Raw genomic sequence first — 21,944 nt, 5'->3', positions numbered from 1 at the left:
ATTTACTTTACCGTCTTCCACAACATAAACAGCAGTTCTCATTAAGTAGCTGAACGTCAAGCAGCTCAGTAGAGAGTTAAGGAAATGCCTAATCCAAAACTAATCTAAACCACGAAATACGTGTGGAAAAAATTAATTTAACTTGTGTTAAGTCATATGAATTAACTGAAGGAAGTCTATGTGATCCTAGCAGACATGATCAATACCATACCATGTCACAGACAAAAGGAACAAAGGTGAAAATATTTCTTCTCAGCTTCGAATCCATCAATCAACACATGAATAGGTCAAATTAATCAAACCCATCAAGGAAATTTCTGTATCATTTCTGATCACCACTCTACCCTGCCTAGGTTCTAGTCTTTCATCGTGGCCAATCTCCAAGACAGACATCAGAAGACGAAAGAGAAAAAAAAATATAAAAAAGGAAAATCACCACACCCACAACTCAGATCTAATAATTACAAGCCAAAAAAGGAAGTGGGGGAAAAACTACTTTCTGTCCCTGCAGGTAAGGCTGAAGTCCTGAAGCACTACCTTTGAGAATAATTAATTAGAGACCAACAAGTTAAACAGCCTAACAGGGTCTTTTAAATTTATTAAATATATTTTGCTTTAATCACATTAATTTTTCAGAAATGTACAATAATCTTGGTGGTTTAAAATGACTTTGTATTCATTTTTTAATGGAGAGTATTTTTATTCATCTAATACATTATCCTTTCAAGAAAATTATCATACTTGACTACAAATACTTAATGAGGCACTAATTAATACTCCTATTTCTCCCCATTTAAAATTCCTTTGAGAAATGAGGTCAGAAACCTGGTTTAATGCACAAGACGTTTATCAGAGGCTGAAGGGGAAGGGGCTCAAAAGGTACCTGTCACCCGTCTCCATGGAGGAGGACATTCCCTTTGAAAAGGGAAGCCCAACACAACAGCAATCCCTCCAGCTGAGCCAGTGGCTGATGCTAGCCCCCTGCACAGCAGCTGCAGGGCCACGGTGGCCCAGCTGAACACAGCTACGGGCTTGTCCTACTCCAGCATGCTTCTGAAGCCCCTTATTCCCCTGTCTGGTGCTGCCAAGTGCTGTAACACAATGACAAGCAGCTCCACCTTCCTCCACACAGGGGCCCTGGCAGAGCCATGGCACCCTGCCAGCAGCTTCAGCATCCCTGTGCGTTGCCAGGGGTGCAGGAGGCAAATTTGGGTTACAAACACCTCCCAGAGCAAGAGCAGCCATGTGGGATTCAAGGAACTGCTGCAGGTTTAAAAAGCAAAAGCAAAGACCAAGCGCAAGCGTTTTCTCAAGCTCTTGGGAAATTTGCAGACACTCACCCATGAACTTCACTTATGGGTTTGCTCCACATTGTATACTAATTGCAATTATCTAAAAGCGGCTCCACGATGGGAGGAAGGGAGGAGAGGAAGGCTTCCTTTTGGCACAGCTTCTTCAGAGTTCAAAGGACACATATGGCCTGCAAACACAGTGCAGGGGATAATGTAAAATTAAAGGAGCGACAGGAGGAAAAAGAGAACACAGGAGGGACAAGCAGTGTTGTTCTGGATCTGCTCGACTGGAATTTTAAATAAGGGGGTGGGGAAATGGAGGGTCAACAAAAAAAATCCACCCTTATTTTAATTCCACATCTGAACAGAGGGAGGGATCACAGAAGGGACCCCATCTGAAAGGAAGACCTCTGGGAAGCAGGACCTGAGGGTTTCTGCTGGGGGCACAGACCCTAAGCCCATGGCCTTGGCTAGGCAGCAGGACCCGGAGGACTGTGCCCGTAGAGCAGGACTGGATGCAGTCAAATACAATAGCTTCAGGCAGTGCACCACTGACTCCTCCAAAGAGACAGGAGGGGTTTGTTTCAGAATAAACACATGTACAGTAGCAAACCTGCAGGGAGGGACAGCACGTCTGCAGACAGAGAAAAGCAAGAATAAAAAGATGTCTGAATAGTGCAGGTCCCAATTTGCCTCCCAGTGCCTGTGCAGCCACCACGCAAAGGGAGCCACACAGAAGTCAGCAGGCTGCGAGATGGTGCCTGCGCCCATGCCGAATCCTGACACCTGCTTGTGGCCCTGTCTTCGTTAGGGCAGATACCAAAGCGTGCTCTTCCCACTGCAGGGCATGTCAAGCGCAAAAATAAATAAATAAACAAAACAAAACAAAAAAAAAAACAACATCCACAACAATCCTCAGTTGTAATTTCTACATAATTATTGCACAACAACCGCCCATAATGAGAGAATGAATTTATAACCACACACAAGCTATATTTACCAGTGGACTGGTTACAAAGCAAAACAGCAGGAAACCACAATGTGTGTCTTCATATTAGCTCCTCGGTGGTGGTGCAGAGCAGGCCCGCCTGTGCAGCAGGGCAGGCCAGGCAGGTGAAACCCAGGCACACCAGGCAGAGAGGAGCGCAGCCCCATGGCGATGGAAACTGGGACCCTGGGCACAAAGATGCCACCATGGGTTCAAGGGAAGCCATGTCGAGGTGGGGCTAGAAAGACCTGTTTGACTTCAGGATTAAATAGTTGGCCACCCAAACAAAAACTGAAGGGAGTCTCGCCTCCCAACTTTCCCAGCTTCCAGAAATTTCTATCCCTAGACCAAACTAAAAACACAGAACGCAAATAAAAAACCACCCCATAACTGGAAGTGCAGCCCCCTGGGCAGACAGGACCCAGGAGGTGAACCGTTCCTGCCCCTCGAAATGAACTGTTGCTCCCAGAGAGCACTTTGTTCTTCTCTGGCTGTTCATCAGTCAATCCCCCACACCAAACTGGGCACGATTCAACCAAACTGGGACAGCAGGACCGTGTCTCGCTCGAGAGGAGGCCTGATAAGATCAGCAGCTGAGCCCCCACTGACAACTTTTTATCACTGAGGAGAGTCAATGTGGGTCTCTCTGCCAGCAACAACGCATTGCTGAGCTGGAGTCTTCACACCTTCAAAAACTGCTTTTCGGGCAAATTTGGCCAAAACTGCCTTACAGCTTTGGAAGTTACTGGAAGTGCAGCCTGACTGTTGGACTCGAGGAAAGACAGACAGCATGGGCACAAGGTCCCCGAGAGCCCCATTTCCTCAGGCTGCCACCGCAGCGTCCCCGCTGCCAGCAGCACGCCTGGCCACCTCACCCTGGCTGCTCATCGCCACCCACCATGAGCCAGCACAACCCCTCATGCTTTGCAGGCCAGTGTGAGAACAATGATGAGCTAGATCCGGGAACAGATCCTGCTGAAAACATACCTTTTTTTTTCCTTTCTTTTTTTTTTTTTTTTTTTTTTAGGGATTATTTTTGACTTGGATCCTTTCCCAGACCTGGCTCTGAGCACAACTACACAACGCTTATGTCAGCACAAGGAAGCCATCTAATGAACACCCAAGGGGGGGGCAGGACTGCTGCCATAGCCATCCCGGCCACCTTAATGAGGCTTGTAAAACAACGGCCTACAGACAGCAGGTTAAAAAGTCACACAGCTTCAGTTAAGCGAGGAAGACAGATTAAAAAAAAAAAAGCCAACAAAACAACATACACACAGGTTACCAACTCGCTGCCATGTCAGGCGGCCAAAACAGAGTAAAAACACAGGGCCTTCCATTGAGGAAAAGAAACTCACGCACTCAGCTGCACCACAGCCCCAACGCAGAAGGGCTCCTGACACAAGCAGGGAAAAATCTTGCTCCTTACTAGTTCCTAAGTAGGATAAGGAAAAAAAAAAAAAAAAAAAAAAAAAAAAGCACCTTTTAAAACATTGATATCTCAAAATGACCTGTTCTCTTATCTTTTTGGCTACGCATGCTCTTTTGTCCTGCTCTGTCCCTGGAAAGACACTGAAGAGCCCAGCCCCAACTGAAGGGTATAAGCGCAAAAGCAAGAGAGGAAGGTGCACGGCAAAAAGAACTCTCTCTCCCCATGGACTAGACAAAAATCCATGATTACTGCTTCTGGGTTTATGCTGACCAGTGTGCTATTATTGCTCTGGTGGCAATCACCAAACCTGTCATGAAAAGAAAGGATGTGTTGGGCTTGCTATCGATCCTTGTAATTCCTGTCTGAGTACAATCATGCTGTCTTGAAATGTAGCCCAAAAGGGCACCATTATTCCAGAATTGAGTTGCTTTTGGAAGATGAGTCAAAAGCGGTTCCATGTACTTAGATCTCTTCTTGAGGTTGCTGACAATTTTTCCTGGCTTTACAGCCACATTTTCTGATCCTTTATGTATTTTCTTTCTGCTATTGGTGAAAGAGCCACACAAATAAAGAGAAATCTGACCACCCCAGGAAATTTTGTAACTGACTATACACAGAGGGCTGTCAAATATGCACAAAGTAAACTAACTGAAATAATATGATTTCCCCCCTCCCCCTTAATAGACTTCATTTATAGTCACTGTAGGAGTTACATGTAACAACAGTAAGTGGAACAATTTCATACAGCACTTTCCATATTGAGACAGCTATTCTGCATCCCCCTGTACAGCAGACAGTTTCTATAGCTCACTTTGTATTATGGCAACAGAGCAAGGCACTGTAAATTAAGCCCAGAGCAGTAACCATTCCCTAGAATCAGGGCTAAAACCTAGACTAACGAGTGGCTACATCTATAGCCAGACCAACTTTTCCTCCCCAGTGAAGTCTGGACATCGCTGGTAGCTGGTAGGCAGAAGCACGAGCCTCTGAGGGCTCAACTCTTGCCTCCGAACAGAGGCAACCAAGAGAACAAGCGATGCGCGGGGCCAATTCCTGCCCCAAGCAACACACTGTTTTGGGATGGCACACATGCAGGACAGCTGCTAGACACTACAAGGTATGAGCTCCTGTTTGCAATGCCTTGGAAAAATGCTAGGTAAGAAGTAAGCATGTATTGCTATTAGCAGAAGGCTTGTGGGGATAAGCAGAGAACTTGATTGACAGCACCGCTCCCCAGCCATTGCTCATCAATGGGAAAGAAAAAACAGCTGACAAAAACCCCCACAAAACACACCCAACTCACACCATATCCAAACAATAAAAGACAAATGCATCCCAAACACCCACTGTATTTTATGTTCTTTTTGTTATTCATTACATTTCCCATGATGTTAATAACATGTACAATGACAAATAAACTCAAGACTACACAGCACGATGCATAAGGAGAAGATCAGTCGATACTGTCAAACATGACATGTCACAAACACTCAAAAGGTAACACAACCCAATGGATTAAGTATCATTCAGTACCAGTCATCACATTATTGCATCCAAAACTGGGCCAAAAAATACATATGGAAACACGTATTTCAAGCATGGCTAAAACAATAGTAGCAAACAAAACATATGATACTAATTGAAGTGTTAACGACAAATTGTCCGTTGTAGCTGGAAAACAGAAACACGGCCCTGAAAAAGGATCGTAACAACACTGACCTAACAATTGTTAAGTGTTCATGTTTAACACACATTGTAGCATATTCATAAACCATGTATTTCTGATGGTAGAAAAAAATATGAGACAACAGGTTAATGAATTAAATAATAACGAAAACTCAAAGACATAAATCAGAAGAAATCTGAGCTAAGAAACACAAAAAGATTTTGTGTGCACATGTGTGTGAGATTGAATACAATTCCTGCTTCAGGTGTCTTGGATCACACCTGTCTGTGCTTTTCAGATCTCAGTTTCAGAAGTTTATTTTTTTTTTCATGCATGGTTTCAGAAGTACTGCTGTCTCTAACAGTGAAGTTCTGTCCTCCAATTCACACAACATACTCCCACTGACTCCAACCAGATTAAGTTTAACTACAAATACAATGGAAAATCTGAGGTAGCTTGTTGCCTTTATTTTCCATTTTTTCCAATGTGCAATTAGGTTATTCGTAATAAATATCAAATGAATATTTTTTTTTAATTAACACTTAGAACAAAGAAAGGCTCTAGTATTTTACAAACCTATTTGATGCAAAATACTAGGTATGTCTTCAGGGCCTCAGTTTTTCAGACCTTTATTACTGAATTCTGACTTCATTCTATTAGCACTCTCAACAGCTTATTAACATAAAACAGAGCCTTGCTAATTTGCTATAATGTTTAGGATACCTACTCTAAATTAATGGAAGAAATCAATAAATTCATCAATCAACAAAAAGGACCAGAAAAGAAAAATGACAAAACACATTCTGTTCTATTACTGTGGCAATCCTCAATGGTGTTTTAATTATTCATACAAATATCTGTGATGCATTAGTAAATTTGATGTATAGCATCTCTACTTTTTTTTTGTTTTTTAAAGTCTTGGGTCAAGAACATGGTTCCTTTGAGGAATACAAAGGAGGCATCTGAATACGTTCTTGTATTTGATTCTACACATTCACATGCCATCCTGCCTTGGATCCAGAATACTGACTCCCCAGCAATCTCTGCTGAGAGCAGACCCACACAGAAAATCACGCAATGTTACACAGCCTGTAACAGACCACACGACACAACCACGGAGCAGGAGCATCACTCCTGCCATAGCCAACAAGCAAACTCCCAGAGCTGCAGCTTAAAAAGGGAGGTAACCTATATCCCCCATCGTGACATTCCACTGAGAAAATGTGGATAAAACAATGCGCTAGCAAGTATCTTTGGGAAGAGAAGCCAGGGTCTAAGTTCTGGGCCTCCCTTGCTGATCCACTCCTCCTTTTTCATCAACATGTAAAACTCTGTGCATCTTCTGTACACAGCTCCCCAGGCTGTGCCATTCTTACTCGTTCACAGCCACGTTCTGGCTGCCCACCCAGTAGCCATGTGCAAGCAGTAACTATCATTCTTGTCCCAGGAGAGACACCAGCAGCACCAGGAAAGCTGTAAAACCCGAGTGAAATTCTGGGTAGAGGTGGAGTTTTTCAGATGATGATGGTAAGCTTCAGAAGGGAGATTTACGTGCACAGAGCTCCACAAATACAGCCCCTTTTCATATCAGCAAGTCACATAAAGGGTTAACAAACCACTACTGCTTATATTCCCCTGGCATCTCTTCTCCATCTCTCTCACAATTTGGGGTCCTTTTCCTCCCAGGGGAGGTCTAGATTGGGTATTAGGGAAAATTTCTTCACTGAAAGAGTGGTCAAGCATTGTAACAGGCTGCCCAGGGATGTGGTGGAATCACCATCCCTGGAAGCATTCAAAAAACATGTAGATGTGGTGCTTAGTGGCATGGTTTAGTGGTGGACTTGGCAGTCGTGGGCTAACGGTTTGACTTAGAATCTTAAAGGTCTTTTCCAATTTGAATGACTCTATGATGTACTGAAGTTCCCCCTCCCTGTCCACAACCTACACCCCAGTTTTTGTCCTGGCTCCCCATAATGCTCCATGTCTGGATGGGCTCCACACTTGCTCCAAATTTATTGCTGTCCTTCCTGCTCTTCCAAGCTTGTGAAGCAGGTTTTCACTCAGCTGCCCTCGCCTGCCAGGATGAGAAGCAGCACATGGAAGCTGGAAGGAAGAACTCATGAGCACCAGCCACCAGGAAAACAGGGCTTTGTCACTAGAAACCCAAGGTGGAAATGCACGCCATGTGTCTTATTTAGTTCAAAGCCAAAATGTTTCTGTCTACGAAGTCTGTTTGTATCTCAAGTCACAAAGAAGCCATTAGTACCAATAATGTGTCATTATGGGGGCGTCAGCAGAGACTCTGTAGCTAAGGTTAATTTGAGATGCATAATTTAAAGCAGAACTAAAATCTCTCCATTTCACACTTCAATGACTGAATTCAAATCATTCTTCAAATGTGACATAGCGGCTTTTAAGGGGACACTTGCGTTTTTTCCTTTTCTCTTTTCTTTTTATCAATTTTAAGTAAAATACAAGCTACCTGTTGCAGAGGAAAAGCGTAGAGATCCTCCTTTCATGACCACTTTAATCTGCTTCCCCGTCATATTTCCTTTCAGCAGCTTCACACTTTGCACATTCATTCTGACATGTCAGAATATGACTGATACAGGCCACTTCTGCAATTTTTTTTTAAAAAAACATACTCAAGAGTTAAAAATTTCACTCATCATAACCCCAGTGATTTTGCCAAGAACAGCTGGCAATGCTGCTTATCTTAAACACACCAAATCACTTAGCTAACAGTAGTACCTGCACAATTCTCTGTCCTTAGTATTTCTACTCTTAACATCCTGATAAAATACGTAAGAACAGAATCCTTGTTTTCCACACAGAAAAATGAGACAAAGACTGAAGGATGCTGTGGTTCAACAAGCGCTTCAAGCCTGTCCAAGTCTCCCATATCCACCGATAATTTTTTTTGTCAGGCAACTTCTCTGAGCACGGCTGATAAAACACAGAATAATTAAGCAAAAACTCATCACAACATAACAAACGGCATAACAGGGAGGTCTCCATGTCGCTGGAGATGCAACACCTCTGTATCCAACACCTCCTGCCTTTTACTGTGGACTCTTCAATAAAGCTCATGTAATGTTACCAAAATGCATAGAAACACACAGTAATTGTTGTCATCTGACACAACTCAGTTTTGTTCTGAACTTTCAAGAAATCACAGTTCAAGTACATGGACATTCTTTTGAGAACTGCCTTCCCTGCTTAAAACGTCAATGGATTTGCACAAGGGTGAGGGAGTGGGGTGGACAGGGGACTTCAAGACATCTTTGCCTCAGCCATGGTTATTCATCAGGTTTTTGGAGCAGAGAATGCAATGCCATCAAGTGAAAATTGACAGTGCTGTTTTCTGATGTCTGAGTGATGTCAATACCTCAGCAAGCCACAAGTGCTGAGAAATTTCTTCTCTGCAAAATTCTAAGAATGACTCTTAAATTTTGCTGCGAGGGGGGGAATGACATGACACAGACACCCAGAGCTAAAAGAGGCACTTGAAATTAAAGCTCCTACGTAGGTGTGCTTTTGAATACTGAGAGTATTAGGCTTCACAGCTTTGTGCTATCTGTGACTCAGACTTGCTGCCACAGGTGTCAAGAGACCTGGGACCTAAATGGAGCTCTGTAGCAACCTGCTGCTTTGTGATTTACTTTTTTTTTTTTTTTTTTTTACTATGTAGTAGAAAATTCACCCTCAAAGACAGACAAAAAGCAGGCTTTTGCACTCAGTACAGACCTGAATGTTTTCAGTCGATGGGTTTTACCATCCAGTTAACTTTCACCTAGCAAAGCACATTTTTCTGCTGTTAAATTCCTAAAGTTTCCTGAACAACACAATGTCAACTTCATCTAACAGCTGGAATGGCTTCAATAAAGTTCTGAGAATAACACATCTACTCTGACACACCAACGCACTATTTTTAATTGTAGCTCATTAAAGATGTAACAGAAGAAGAATTATATTCACTTCCAGCACTCTTCCGTCAGTGCAGTGAGATAATCATGTTGCTATATCATACATAAAGCAATATTTATGCATAGTGGTTTAGGTAATCTAATGGAAAGGCAGAAAGCAGCGATTCACTCCTTGCTCTGTCTGTTGCTGCAACATGGCTTTTTCCCTATTGCATGGCCCAAGAAGGCACACAGAGTGATTGGTCTCAAGTGTTAGTGAAAGAGAGACCTGGAAAATGAAACAGACAAGCCAGCTGAAATACCAAACAAATAAATAAATAAATCTCGATTGTGGATGAGAAGTACTTTACAGAGCAGCATACAAATGCAGGCCTCTGAGGTAATCTAAACCAAATGCAGACTGAAACTGAAGTACTTTGGTGAGTCAGCACAGTAAAAAGGATTCTAAAATCACATGTGAGAAAAGTGCAATCCTTTTTGTGTAACACACTGTATTTTATTCCAAAGTTACCTTTGTGTTGTGCCTCCTTCGTTTCCTTTTGGATTCAACCTCCAGCTTTGTGCCGGCTTACTAGCTCAGAACTCTAATGTCTAGGACTTTTAATTTCCCTTTCACAAAAACTTCATCTCCAGCCCATGATAATGTTAAACAATCATTGGCATGAATGCTACTGACCATCTTCCAAGTTATGATTACTTTCCTCTGGAAATAAAATTAAGAAAAATGTAATAGTTAAAACCAAAATTGCAGAGAATCATTACAGACTCTGACAATGTGAACTGCCTCCTAGATTCTGCCATCCCAGACGTTTCAGCCACCTATGGCTTTGGTGCAGACCAGGATTTCAGCACTAAATATGCTTACCATTAGTCAAAGAAAGGCTTAGCCTTGTATCTACCTCAAACATTTTTAAAACCATAGCCATTTTTAAACTTACAAAGCAATTCTCATCTTTATTTTCATCTCATTCTTGCCTCATACTTTCACAAGAACGTAATTCTGTGAAAGCCACAACAATTGCTTGTTCAACAGAGACTGCCACTCTCTGAAGTGCTTTCTGAGATAGATTTGTACAGACAGTCATGTGTAGAAATGAATAATCCAAAAATATCCACAATAGATAATGAGCAGAGTCTAGAAAAAAAAACCCCACATACTGCAAATGTAGCCCAAATTGGAACGAATGCCTACAGTAGCAACAGCACAGGAAGAGCAAAATGTTATTGTACATTACTGGCATGCAGCCCGTAATTACAAAAAATATTGCAGTATTCCACAGTAACAGCGTAAAATATTATCATTTCAAACAAAGCAGCTGCAGCACCCTGCCCACAGCAACCATGTCGCAGAGAGCCAGGGGAGGAGAGGGCAGCCAGCTGCAGGACTCCTGCTGCAGAGGGTGAGCGGTCTGCAGGGTCTGCGAGCCCTCAGGACAGCCTCTCCTCGCACCCACAGCTCCACTCTGTCAGGGCACAAAGGACCACTGCTGGGCAGCTAAGGGCTCCCACATGGGCTCCAGCTGCTGAGCCCTCTAGCAGAAGGGAATCATGCTGGTCGCTCTGCATTCGGGCTCCTGCTGTAGTGTGCCTTCCGCCAAATTTGCATTTTCAGTGTCTCAGATTCAATAAAATCTTCCCCATTCCAGCTCCTCTGCGCTAACCCCTGTGTTACCCAGCCCCCTATAACACTCTGCCAAAAGGTTTTAACAGTGGGGTAGCAATAGGCTCCCAAGCACTGGTGTTCATGTGCTGCCACTGTAACTGCTATCACTCACCTCCCTAGATGGCGAGCAGTTGCTCCACGACATACCAGCAAGACAGGAGACAACCAGCAAACAAGTTTATCGGTGACGCTCTTCTCAATCACTCTACCCACCAGGGCAAACAGAAAACCCCCAAAAGTTACAATTAAGTCCATCTGCTCACTGGCATGTACAGCACACAAATCAGTAGTTCTAGCTTATCACTTGCCGAAATAACATCTATCACATTTGGTTTCTACATGGATCATGAAAAAAAAGACCAGCTAAGGAGCCACATGTTTTCTCCAAACTTTATGCACTCACAGAAATAGCAATCAGAGGAGAAGAAATGTAGAACCCAAACAGCGAGGTCAGCGAAGAAGAAAATGCTGTTCAAATGAAAGATACTTTTTCTAATTCATGCTTCCTATATAGGTTGCGAACAGTACAGATTCTCCAGAAGAAACTGCAAAGTCCAAGCTTTGCCTGCCTCAGGTATTTGGCATCTTCCCACAGTCCGACAACTCTGAAGTCAAGTCTGAAATACACAAACACTGCCTGGGCAGTATCTAATCACGGGAACTTTTTTGTACAGCCAGCCAGAAAGATGATGTTTTTAGGAGCGACCGCATTAACTGCCTTACCTAAATACTTCCCAGCTCACCAGCACTTCTCATCTTCCCCATACCAGCTTTTCTCTGCTGAACACAAAGGACACTGTAGTATTTATATGCAATAAACTGCAGTAATATATGCAGTAGGTTGAAATATAGCATTTTTGTATCCTCATATGCCATTCATTGGCTTATGGATTCAAAGTCCCACAGGGAGTGCTGCAAATCCACAAAAAGTCTCTGGGTGCTGGATTTGACTTTCTGACGTATGTAACAGATGTGTAAAGTAACACATAACCAGATGCCTCTAGTAAATGCACAGCTAGAGACTGAAAAGCCCTAAAAATGTTGTGTCCAAGGGCAAAGGGGAAGGGGGAGAATAAGAACAGAGTCCCATATCTAGCAGGAAAAGAAAAGTTCAGGCTTTATAAATTTCTAGCCTACAGTGCTGTAACTTTTCAGGTCTCTAATTGAGCTACGGTATCCCAAGAAGGCTCTTTAGGAAGTGGGGAGTCCAGCTACAGTGGCCTGGTTTGCTCCATGGAAGGCTATCAGCTGTTTCCTGGTGTCTGTGAAACTTCAAGGTCCTACCCCAAAAGCCTCCACCATGACCCCAAAGACCTTCACATCCAGAAGAGAGGTCTAACTCCTCAGCAGAAAAATTCAGGAATACAAACATGTGGCTGTATAACAGCAATCACCACAGAGGCCCCTCTCCACTCCCAGAGTTGGTGTGCCATGGCCACAGTGGCTTGGAGAAAAGAGCTGGTGTACTTTCACAATAACCTTCTAAGGCAGAGACCGGTGGGTAAGAAAAAGGCAAGAACTTGTTTAAAAGCCTCAGTTTAAAACTTCTGGCTACTCCCATTTTATGGAGTAAGTTACTCTCTACTAGAAACTGTGTGAACCATGATTTCAGAGCTGGATCCTGCCTTTTGCAAAGCTGCCGGTGGGCTTGGATCCAAGGCTTTGGTTCAAGCTCTTATCTGCTCCATACTAAAATGACTTATACCATACGTCCTTTATAATAAATAGCCTCTCAGTGAGGAAGCACAGTATTGGCATGGTTCATATTTACATCACTCCTTTGAAAGCCAATGCACATGGTTTAAGAAAGTGTTGGAAATATTACAGCTTTCGAATATTTTGCCTTATGTGGTTTACAGCCAGCACAGTCAATGACTGCGTAAGCTTCACCCATTTTCACGTGACGTGCTGAGCAGTGTGAGTCCCAGGTAATGCCCACCAGAGCAGCACAGGCATGGCCATGTCCCACCACAGCAGTGCCCTGCGCTGTGTCACTGCACTCTCCTGGCTCCCTGCAGCAAAGGGCTCCCTTGTCTGTCCCCACCACCTCCTCCTTTACAAAGGCTCACACACACTCACAGGAACAAATTAACAATTCCATTATGCGCCAGGCAGCCCATGCACTTTCTTTCTGATTCACAATAGAGGCACCCCATTGAAAAGATCTGTACACAGGGGGGTGAAAAAAAATGAAAATCTAAGCAAGTCTCAAGCAAGCCCACATATTATATCAAAGCCTCATTTCCACTTAACCCAAGTTGCTTTGGGACCTAATGCAGCTGACTTGAGGGGAAAACACAAACAAACAAACAACCTCTTTTTCCATTAGCTGGGGCAGGGGCAGGGGGAGGAATCGAACTAGTGCCATCTTTGTTGAAGAGCTCCACGAAACTAATGGTTTAGGAGAGCGGAGGAGCATGGACGGGGGACAAGTTGTGACTGATCACTGCCATCTGAACATGGCATGCTGACAGCTGAAAGAAGAGCAGAGAAAGGCAAAACAAAACAGGCATGTGTTTAATCTGGGCAGGCTCAGTCTCCCATATTCACTTCCAGTGAAAAATACAAGGCAGGATAAAGTCGGTCCCTCTGCCTGTTCAGCTCAGCACCCACGTAACTCCCTGGCACACACCACAGGATCTTCTCTGGGTACACAAAAGGGGGCATTATTTCTTCACGTGCTGAAAAAAATTATCAAGAAAGGGCAGGAGTAGCGGTACAATTTAATATATCTTAATTTGCGTCTTTCGCCACCGAAGAACTTCATTTAATACTCTGCCAATGAGCTCCTGCACTCTCCGATACAAAGAAAACTAAAAACGATTCAACAATTTTGTGACTGCAACAGAGAGCTGATCAAATGATTACAAAGGCCACACATGCTACGAAGATATCTTCCCCTGCACTTCAACGTGCGCTTCCTCAGAGTGAACAAGAAGGCAGTTGTGAAAGGAAAACCATGCATGTTTATCCTGGTCTGATATTGATGAAAGAAAGACAGGAATAAAGGCATTTTGATTTATGCTTTGCAGAGATGAGGAGGAATGCTGGCCACCAGGAGAGCAGGACACAGAGAAAGCAAAGGTGGGCTGAGAGCGATTACACATGGGTTACTGCATTGCGGTTCTTCCTCTCTCACTGGTTTGGCCAGGGCTGGTCACCCTACACCTGAAACGGGACTCGCTCCACAGAGCAAGGCATTTGCCCGCTTGAACTGCAGGGATGGGGGGCACAGAGGGGAGGGTAAGAACTGGAGCTCCTAAGAGCTGTACAGTAGCAGTTTCAAACCGATTTGCGTTAATACCTCATTTCACAATTACAAAAATTGCCTTGGACTCCTCCTGATAAGAGTCTGATATTCCTGTTTGGGCTCACAGTCCCTAGTGGAAGACCTGCACGTAAAAAGAAGTTGGCTACACTGATTCGCAAAAGTTTTGACCTTTCTGGATAAATCAGTACAAATGCCTACAGGACTATTACAATTTCCCAAGCAATGGCTCTTGTCCACTGACCAGAAAGGAAATATTTAGCTCCCTGCAGCGAGCCTGTTGATTTCAAAAGAAACTTAATAGCTCTATTCCTACAAAGCAAATACAGAGCAATCACCAGGGGCCAGCTATGCTGTCCTCTCTTCTGAAACCTGGTAAGCAACAAATATCTGCAAATGCCACCAGCCAAAGGGTTTTGATATTCTGCACATTTGTGGGGTCGTATCCCCTGCTTCTTCCATGTTATGTGGGTCTTTTTGATTCTGCAGATTTCTTACAGTAATTTTGTCTCCTTCAGCACACTCGCGGCAAAGATCAGAGTTAAATAAACTTATTCAAGAAAGAGGCTGGTGGCTTTTAGGTTTCATTTATGCAGCACTTTCAGTGGTTAAGTTTTACAACTGTAACATTTTGTCTTTACTAGACAAAAAAGACTCAGAGGCCATCCTTTTCTAATGAGAAATGAAAATAAAAAAATAAAACTAGAAAGAAAAGGTGAGCTTTTCCCTGTCACTCGTAACTGCCTTTATTAAAAAAAATCATTAACTCAGGACAACACAATTCAGCCTCAGTCTTAGTTCAGCTGCTATTCAAATACGCAAGTGCAATTTACAACTCTAGTTATGAAAGGGGACGTTATTTTCTTTATACATTTAACTCTACTTGTTCAAAGACACACTGATGAAGCAATTAAGGCAGACGTATTATTAAAGCTGGTGTAAAATTTACAGACTCTGTTAAGAAGTTTGGTATTTCAATGAGGTGTTTAAACATAAAAATGAGAACTATGTATTTAATACAAAAATATCACTTAAGAATGCTGTAAAATCAGATTACTCATGACATTATCTCTAACAGTAAGAGAATTGTATATGCGTCTTCTGGCTGTGCGTTGTATGTTCTTCAATAGCTTTCTTCTGTAGAGTTCCCATATAATATAGATTCCAAACTTGGAAATATTTAGGCACATGCCTAACTTTCAGGGAGAATAGCCTCATTGATTTAAGCAGGGTTTAACACTTAGAAATGTTAGAATGATTGTCTCGTTGTGGGACTGGACCTCATGGGGCCCATTTTCAAAAAGGTAAGTACATTTTGTATTTTTAGTGCTGTTTCTGGGTTTGCCGTTGAAGTTCTTTCCCTCCCTCTCCCATCTGTTTTTATCTCCTTCTATAGAAATATCATGGCACTCTGAGGTAAATAATGATTAATTTACTTAAAAACTAACTGTAACTTATGACAAGACCCTCCAATCACTTACCTCAAATCATACGAGTGTTTCAAGATGCAATTGTAAATCTCCTTTTTTCCCTTCTTTCACAGGAGATGTTGCAGCCTTTTTTTTCTGATGATTCGCATTAAAACTCTTTCCCTGTGCTCCAGGATCTTAAAGAAAAACAAAACAAAAAAACCTACTCAGAATGAAAATGTCATTTCAAGCGATTGGTGGGTGGCTCAGGGGAAATCCCTGACCTTTCTCCAATGTATATTTCATTATCTAAAGCAAGTGTGATAACTTCCCCCAGCAGAAGCAGCATGAACACTCTTCTGTAGGCTGTACTTTAAAAAAAAAATAAACCACACAACAAAAACCCCCAAGAACCAACCACTAAACACCAAACCTCCACTATTTCAGACCACTCAAAAACATGTTATTCTTAAAATCTGCAAGATAGTACACTACAAAGTATTCATTTAAAGGACAATCCAGTATATACCAAACTCCATAAATTTATGAAGGTGAAAAGGAAAGAAAGCCCAGAGATACAACCCAGAAGAAAAATCGCTATGTAAAGTATCAAACTGTTACACAGGAGAGCAATCATGTTTTATTATTATTACTACCACTGGCATTATCACTAATAATATATATACAGCCAACTCCCTGAATCTTCACCAAGTTACTGTAGTATTTCTGTAGTAGTGGCGTGGGGAAGTAGTAGCTGTGCTGGAGAAGCAATGCAGCATTAGCACTATGAAACCCAGCCCAGCTGACGAGAGAGGAAGGAAGGGAGGAGGAGCGCCGAAGCAAATGAGTAAGAGAAACTGGCAGGTCTCTAATATAATCAATCTTGACATTCTCCACCATCACCAAAAAAGGTCTCAAGGGTTTTGAATTTTCAGCGAGTGCTGCTACCAGAACACTTGCTCACTGCCTGCTGTTTCACCCTCTTCCCTCTCCCATACCTGCAGCACGGCAGGCCAGGCGCCGGCTGGTAACGTAAGCCTCCAGACCAGGCTCTGTCAGCAGGAAAATCCCCTGGCTATGAGAAGCAAACGCTGCCAGCCAGTGCAGAGTTCACTTTCCCTCTGAGAGCACAGTCTTGCATTTGCACGGCCCTTCCGGATTACAGGCATCCCAGTTATTTCGCTACAAACAACTTTTAGGACCAACAACTATATGCATTCTTGCTCTGCTAAAAGCCTGAAAGACAAACAGTTCCCGGGGCTACACCTGTGCTTATCCCTATTGAAGCCAACAAACATGCACAACATCACGAAGAGGATTTGACCTTGTGTGCACATAAGCCAGACTGCTTTGGTTTTCTTCCTCAGCTAGGACAGACAGCTTTGAATATTTTTTTCCGTTGCTTTTAATTAAGAAACGGAATCGTTATCCACAGCTTTCTGTGGCTGTATGTACTTCAGAAAATACAACTTTTCCAAAAGCAGTCAGAAATTCAAAAAGTACAGCTTTCTACATCACAGTTTATTCCCCCCCACACACACACACAGAAAACAACCCAAAACTCTGAGCAGACCAACACACAAATAAGGGGGATAGTGGGATTCCCTTGACACCTGCACAGAGGCTGCATCTACGTCACCACTCCCCGAAGCTGCTTACAGTACAAATAAATCCAAAATGCTGCATTTAAATTACCCTGCTCCCCCACTCCACCGTGCTTGTTCTCGCTTATGTGGTGTTGCTGCTTTCTTCAAGGAATCTGCTCTCAGTCAACGTGAGTAAAGGTTGCAACAGCCAAGCTTACAGACTTGCAGGAAGAGGACAAAGCCCCCTAAAGCTGTGACACAAATCCAAAGAAGGCTGGAAGTTCAAAGTGAAATGAGGACAGTCTGTCCATGATTCATGCCACCTAGAAACCATTCTTAATTTAAGAAAAAGTGTTAAAGGGATTATTTTACAGTGTCACCCCACTGAATCAACTAGGTTCTGCCTCTCATTTTTTTCCCTGACTCAACTACAAGGTGGCTGAGGATTCTATTTTAAGATCAAAATCAGCATAAAATCCTCCTGTTCTCACTTACATACTTACATTTTAATGCTCTGTTTAAAGAGACAAATAATGTTGTTTGAGAGACAGATTCCCAGCTATCCTCCAGGCTTTTTGCATGACCTATGGGTAAATGCTATGTGACACTTCCTGAAGGGCTAAAATAGCTCTGCGTGACACTTGAGCTTCTACAGTGCAACTAAAGTATGAGAGTTTGGCTCCTGATGCACATTGTCACTTAACCCCAATTTTCCTGTGCCTCAGTTTTCCCTTCCTCTACAGCAAAGATAACAGTATCTCCCCATCTCAGAGGGGCTGCTGTGAGGAATACAACACCCACGCTGAATTAGTGGATAATCTGGTAACGCAGACAAAGTTACAGATCTCTTAACTTATGTGAGGCTGAAACTTCGCATCCACAGAAAAGGACCCTGTAAACCAAAATGAGAAGTGAGTCATCAGCCTGTCCCTCTGAAACTGCTTTGGTGGATAGTCGTTTCACTAGTACGACTCTCTTCTCCCGGGTGCTCCCAGCAAGCGTGGGGGAGACTGAATGGATTCACTGTAGTCACACAACAGCTTTACAGCTGCTGTAAAAAGGCCTATTGTAGCCCTGCATTTTACTATCTTGAGTAGCATACATTAATTTGTTGTACAGCTTCCATTACCCATCTGATCCTTACAGAAACAGGAGCAGCAAATCAGGGTTTGTCAAATGAAAAGCCATTTAACTGTGATGGAGGAAATTTTGTTTGTCTCTTTGTTTGTTTGTTTGTTTTAAAAAGGTAATAATTTATACAGCAGATAATAAAACTCTAAAAATTCAGTGTAACAATAATACTTTAAACTGGGTCTGCCCTCCCACTTTCCTGTTTGGTTTGGGGGTTTTTTTGGTGGAGGGCTTTTGGGTTTGGTTTGGTTTTTTGGGGTTTTTTGCTACATAGGCTATCATGATACTGTGAGCCAAATTTCACAATCAGAAAAGAGCAGGCCTGCCATACACACGTGCTCTTCCTGCAGTCACTGTCCACTCATGGCTTGCACCTCTGTGCATTTATGATCTTTGCTCAGTAACCTGAATGGTTTCAAAACCAACTGTGAACTCTTAATACAGAACTATTCAGTCACACGTACAAAGTCTCACGACAGTCAGATAATGCTGTCCTTTGCAAAAACACATGTGAGTAGATTTGACAGCCCTTTCTAAATGTCTTGATTTTTCTCCGTAGCGCCTGTCTAGTCAGGGAGGAAGGACAGTCCTGAATTAGGCACTCTCCTCCCAGCATTCAGCTACTCCACTCTCCCCCTTCTGGAGAAATGAATGCAGCTTCAAACAAATTAAAGGAGTTTCGTCAGCCCTTTCATTCTTCCCAGTGCAGTAACTGAGGCAGTTCTTGGCTTCTCTAGCCCCCAGCAGAGCCAAATTAAGGTTCACTCTGAAGTACAAACCCCCCTTCCTCCTACCATACACACAGCATTAACCCTGCCAGCTGCAAAGACTACAAATTCAGCCAGGTTCCCCTGAAAACAGCAGCCCATCCCAGCTGCAGCATGCTGTACTGCTGACCCCCCAGAACTAAATGATGGTCCATCAGCAGACTTCTCCCCAAAATGCAGTACTTCCCTCAAAAGCTATGAGACTGGACAAAAATCACCAGGGCTTTTTCTCTGCCTTCTGGCTTCCGAGCATCAGGAACACAACAGGTGCTGTGCCGGTCTGCACTCAGAAAGCAGAAATATTTTGCTTTTCAGCAAAAGCCAAGACAGACAATACCCCTTGTTTTGGCAGCCTGGGACCTTAAAAAAACCCCTCAAATACCACAAGAGTAGCAGCCTGATAAAATGCCACACAGTGGGACCCCTCTTTTCCCCCAGACTTCATTTCACAGTGGTGGCTCTCTCAAAAGGCCGATGGCGCTGAGGGGAACGAGCCCATTTTCCATTCTAGCCAGCTTGTGCTTCCGCCATGTTAGCATGACTTGACTGATCAAACATGATGAAAAACCACAGCAGTGGAAACAAAGAATCACATAAAGAATGAACTGAAACCCCAGGACAAACTACAGAGATACACTCAGCTGGTATTTTTGGGTTTGGGCAGGCCCGCGCACCCCCAAGCACGGGAGACAGGCGGCACCACCAGCCCCCCTCGCCATCCCCTGGGCAAGCGGCGCTGGGGAGGGCCTGGGCAGCACCACCACGGCACTGCCGCGTGCGACGGCATGGAGCCGAGGCCAGATCACAGCCAAGCCCATCGCTAAAACACAACCTCATCTTGGGACTCGCTATGAAGGGTGGAGAAATGGCGGCACCAGGCTCCCTGTGCGCCTCCTGCCACGGGGACAGGAACGCTTCTTCCCCAGGTCTCACAGGAACCGGCCTGCTGCCCTGCCTCTGCCTGGGATCTGGCTGCCTCAGGCACATGTTCCCACTCGGTATTTACCCTTTTTTCTTGCCTTCTGCTCGGAAGGACCTAGGCTCCCCTCTTCTCCTAACAGCCGAGAGCCACTTTATAGCAGGATTTTTGGAGCGAGGGCTACTGGGCCACGCTCACCGCCCCCACGCCTTGCCGCAGCCCGTTTAAAGGTGACGCAGAGCCATACTCGCCCACCTACCTGGGGGGGCTCAGCTCTTCCCAAGCCATAACCCCCCCAGCCCGGCACCCGAGGGACCCCTGGCCCCAGCGCCCGAGCATGGCACGAAGGCCAGCGGGAGGCTGCGGGCACAAGCCAGTGGCCTCACCCTGCGGCCAACGTCCCAGCCGTGCGGCCACCTGCACTCAGTGGGTCACAGCCCTCCTCAGCTCCCGGCTCCAGCAGTGCCGAGGGGTGACGGGGCACCGACCACCCCCACCCGCCCTCTCCCTCGCTGGCCTGAATAGCAACAGCCCTCTGTAAAACCGTGGTGTGTGCCCATGGGAAGCAGCAGGTAAGTGCATCTCTCTGCTAACAGGCACGTATGGTTTAGAAAGAGGTGTTAAGAAAATGAAGAAGGTGTTAAGAAAATGATTTGCAATGCCCAGATATATTCTGCGTTCTTCAAATGAAGGGCTCTAGAGAAAAAAGAAGACTTTTCATGTTCTTTGGGACACATGAGTCTGGTATTTTCTTCCTCTCACTTTCTGCTTTACTTACTCAGCTCACCTACCTTCTAGCTGTATGAGGCTGGATTTTCAGATGTAGTTGTTTGCTCTGTATAGGAATACTGAACAGTCAATATTCCTTATACCTGTCTCCAGTGCCACAGAGCACAGGACACTTCAGCAGAAACCTGCGGTGACCTTTGTTGCAGGAAACTTTGGAGGCCTGACCATAAGCTTTTTTTAGAACAGAAATCTGACTAAGCCACAACCAGCTTGGCACTACTGTAGTTTGGTCTTACTTTTTGAGATCAGCAGTCTGGCTAGTAACTAAAATCTTCCAGGCAGAGGAAGAAATGTTGTCCTCCACCTGGATTCAGAGAGTTGCTTGGCTACAAGATCTGGTTGGCTTTTGTAGCCAAATCTACTTTTTCAATCAAGGAGAGATAGGACACTGACAAAGACGAAGGTTTTGTGTAAGTCTGCTTGTCCAGACTTTTTTTTCTTTTTTTAACAAATATTGTACTACTGCTTCTGTCATCTCCACTTCTACTTCCTTGTCTTCAGCACAAGTTGTAACACCAGCATTTCAGCAAATACCAGGTTTGGCAGTAGGTTCTCTGGGCTGCCAACTGTCAGATCCAGAAAGCAGGACTGTCACATCTGCCAGACTGGCTCTCACACCTACTCTCTAAGGTAACATCGTAACATCATATATTTTTCCAAGTCATGCTAGTAATAATATGCCATTACATCTCACCATATGTTCCTTCTCTGCCTCAGGACATACACCAAAAACGGCCTACATACTTTTAAATAAAGGATGCCCAGCCAAAGTCTTACAGTGACTGACAGCCTCAGCTCAGTGCAGTGTCTCTCTTCAAGGGCATGAGCACGGTCTCCAGCAGCACGCACTCATGTCAGCAAGTCAAGCACAAACTGCTAGACATGGGTCATTACTGGTTAAGCATCTGATGTGTACTTAGCATTGTATAAGCTCCTTACAGAAGATACAATCCTTTCAGTAGAAGATTTCTCCTAACTTCTCAAAACAGCCTTCCTTCTCTGAGGCCTACTCACAACAACCTTCCCCTTTCAGTAATAACTACAAAGAAAAGGGAAGAAAGAACATTAAGAAAGAAAAGTTATGAAATGTGTTTTACTAACTGGTACA

At 43.9% G+C, this 21,944-nt stretch overlaps 1 protein-coding gene across 7 annotated transcripts in view; it reads right to left on the bottom strand.

The window, feature by feature from the left end:
• Positions 1–21,944, bottom strand: part of ATXN1 (ataxin 1) — a 212,324-nt gene that overhangs the window by 141,329 nt on the left and 49,051 nt on the right. For 5 of the 7 annotated variants that reach the window (XM_055800121.1, XM_055800123.1, XM_055800117.1 and 2 more), the window contains one exon: positions 15,717–15,841. The gene's annotated coding sequence lies outside the window, so the exon portion shown is untranslated. Of the gene's footprint in view, positions 1–1,340; positions 1,481–15,716; positions 15,842–21,944 lie in introns of all 7 variants that reach the window. The other 2 variants (XM_055800120.1, XM_055800124.1) reach the window with 1 other exon arrangement.

The sequence above is a fragment of the Falco peregrinus genome, chromosome 3, assembly GCF_023634155.1.
Source record: "Falco peregrinus isolate bFalPer1 chromosome 3, bFalPer1.pri, whole genome shotgun sequence".
Classification (NCBI taxonomy): Eukaryota; Metazoa; Chordata; class Aves; order Falconiformes; family Falconidae; genus Falco; species Falco peregrinus.
This window is presented reverse-complemented; position numbering and strand designations above follow the sequence as displayed.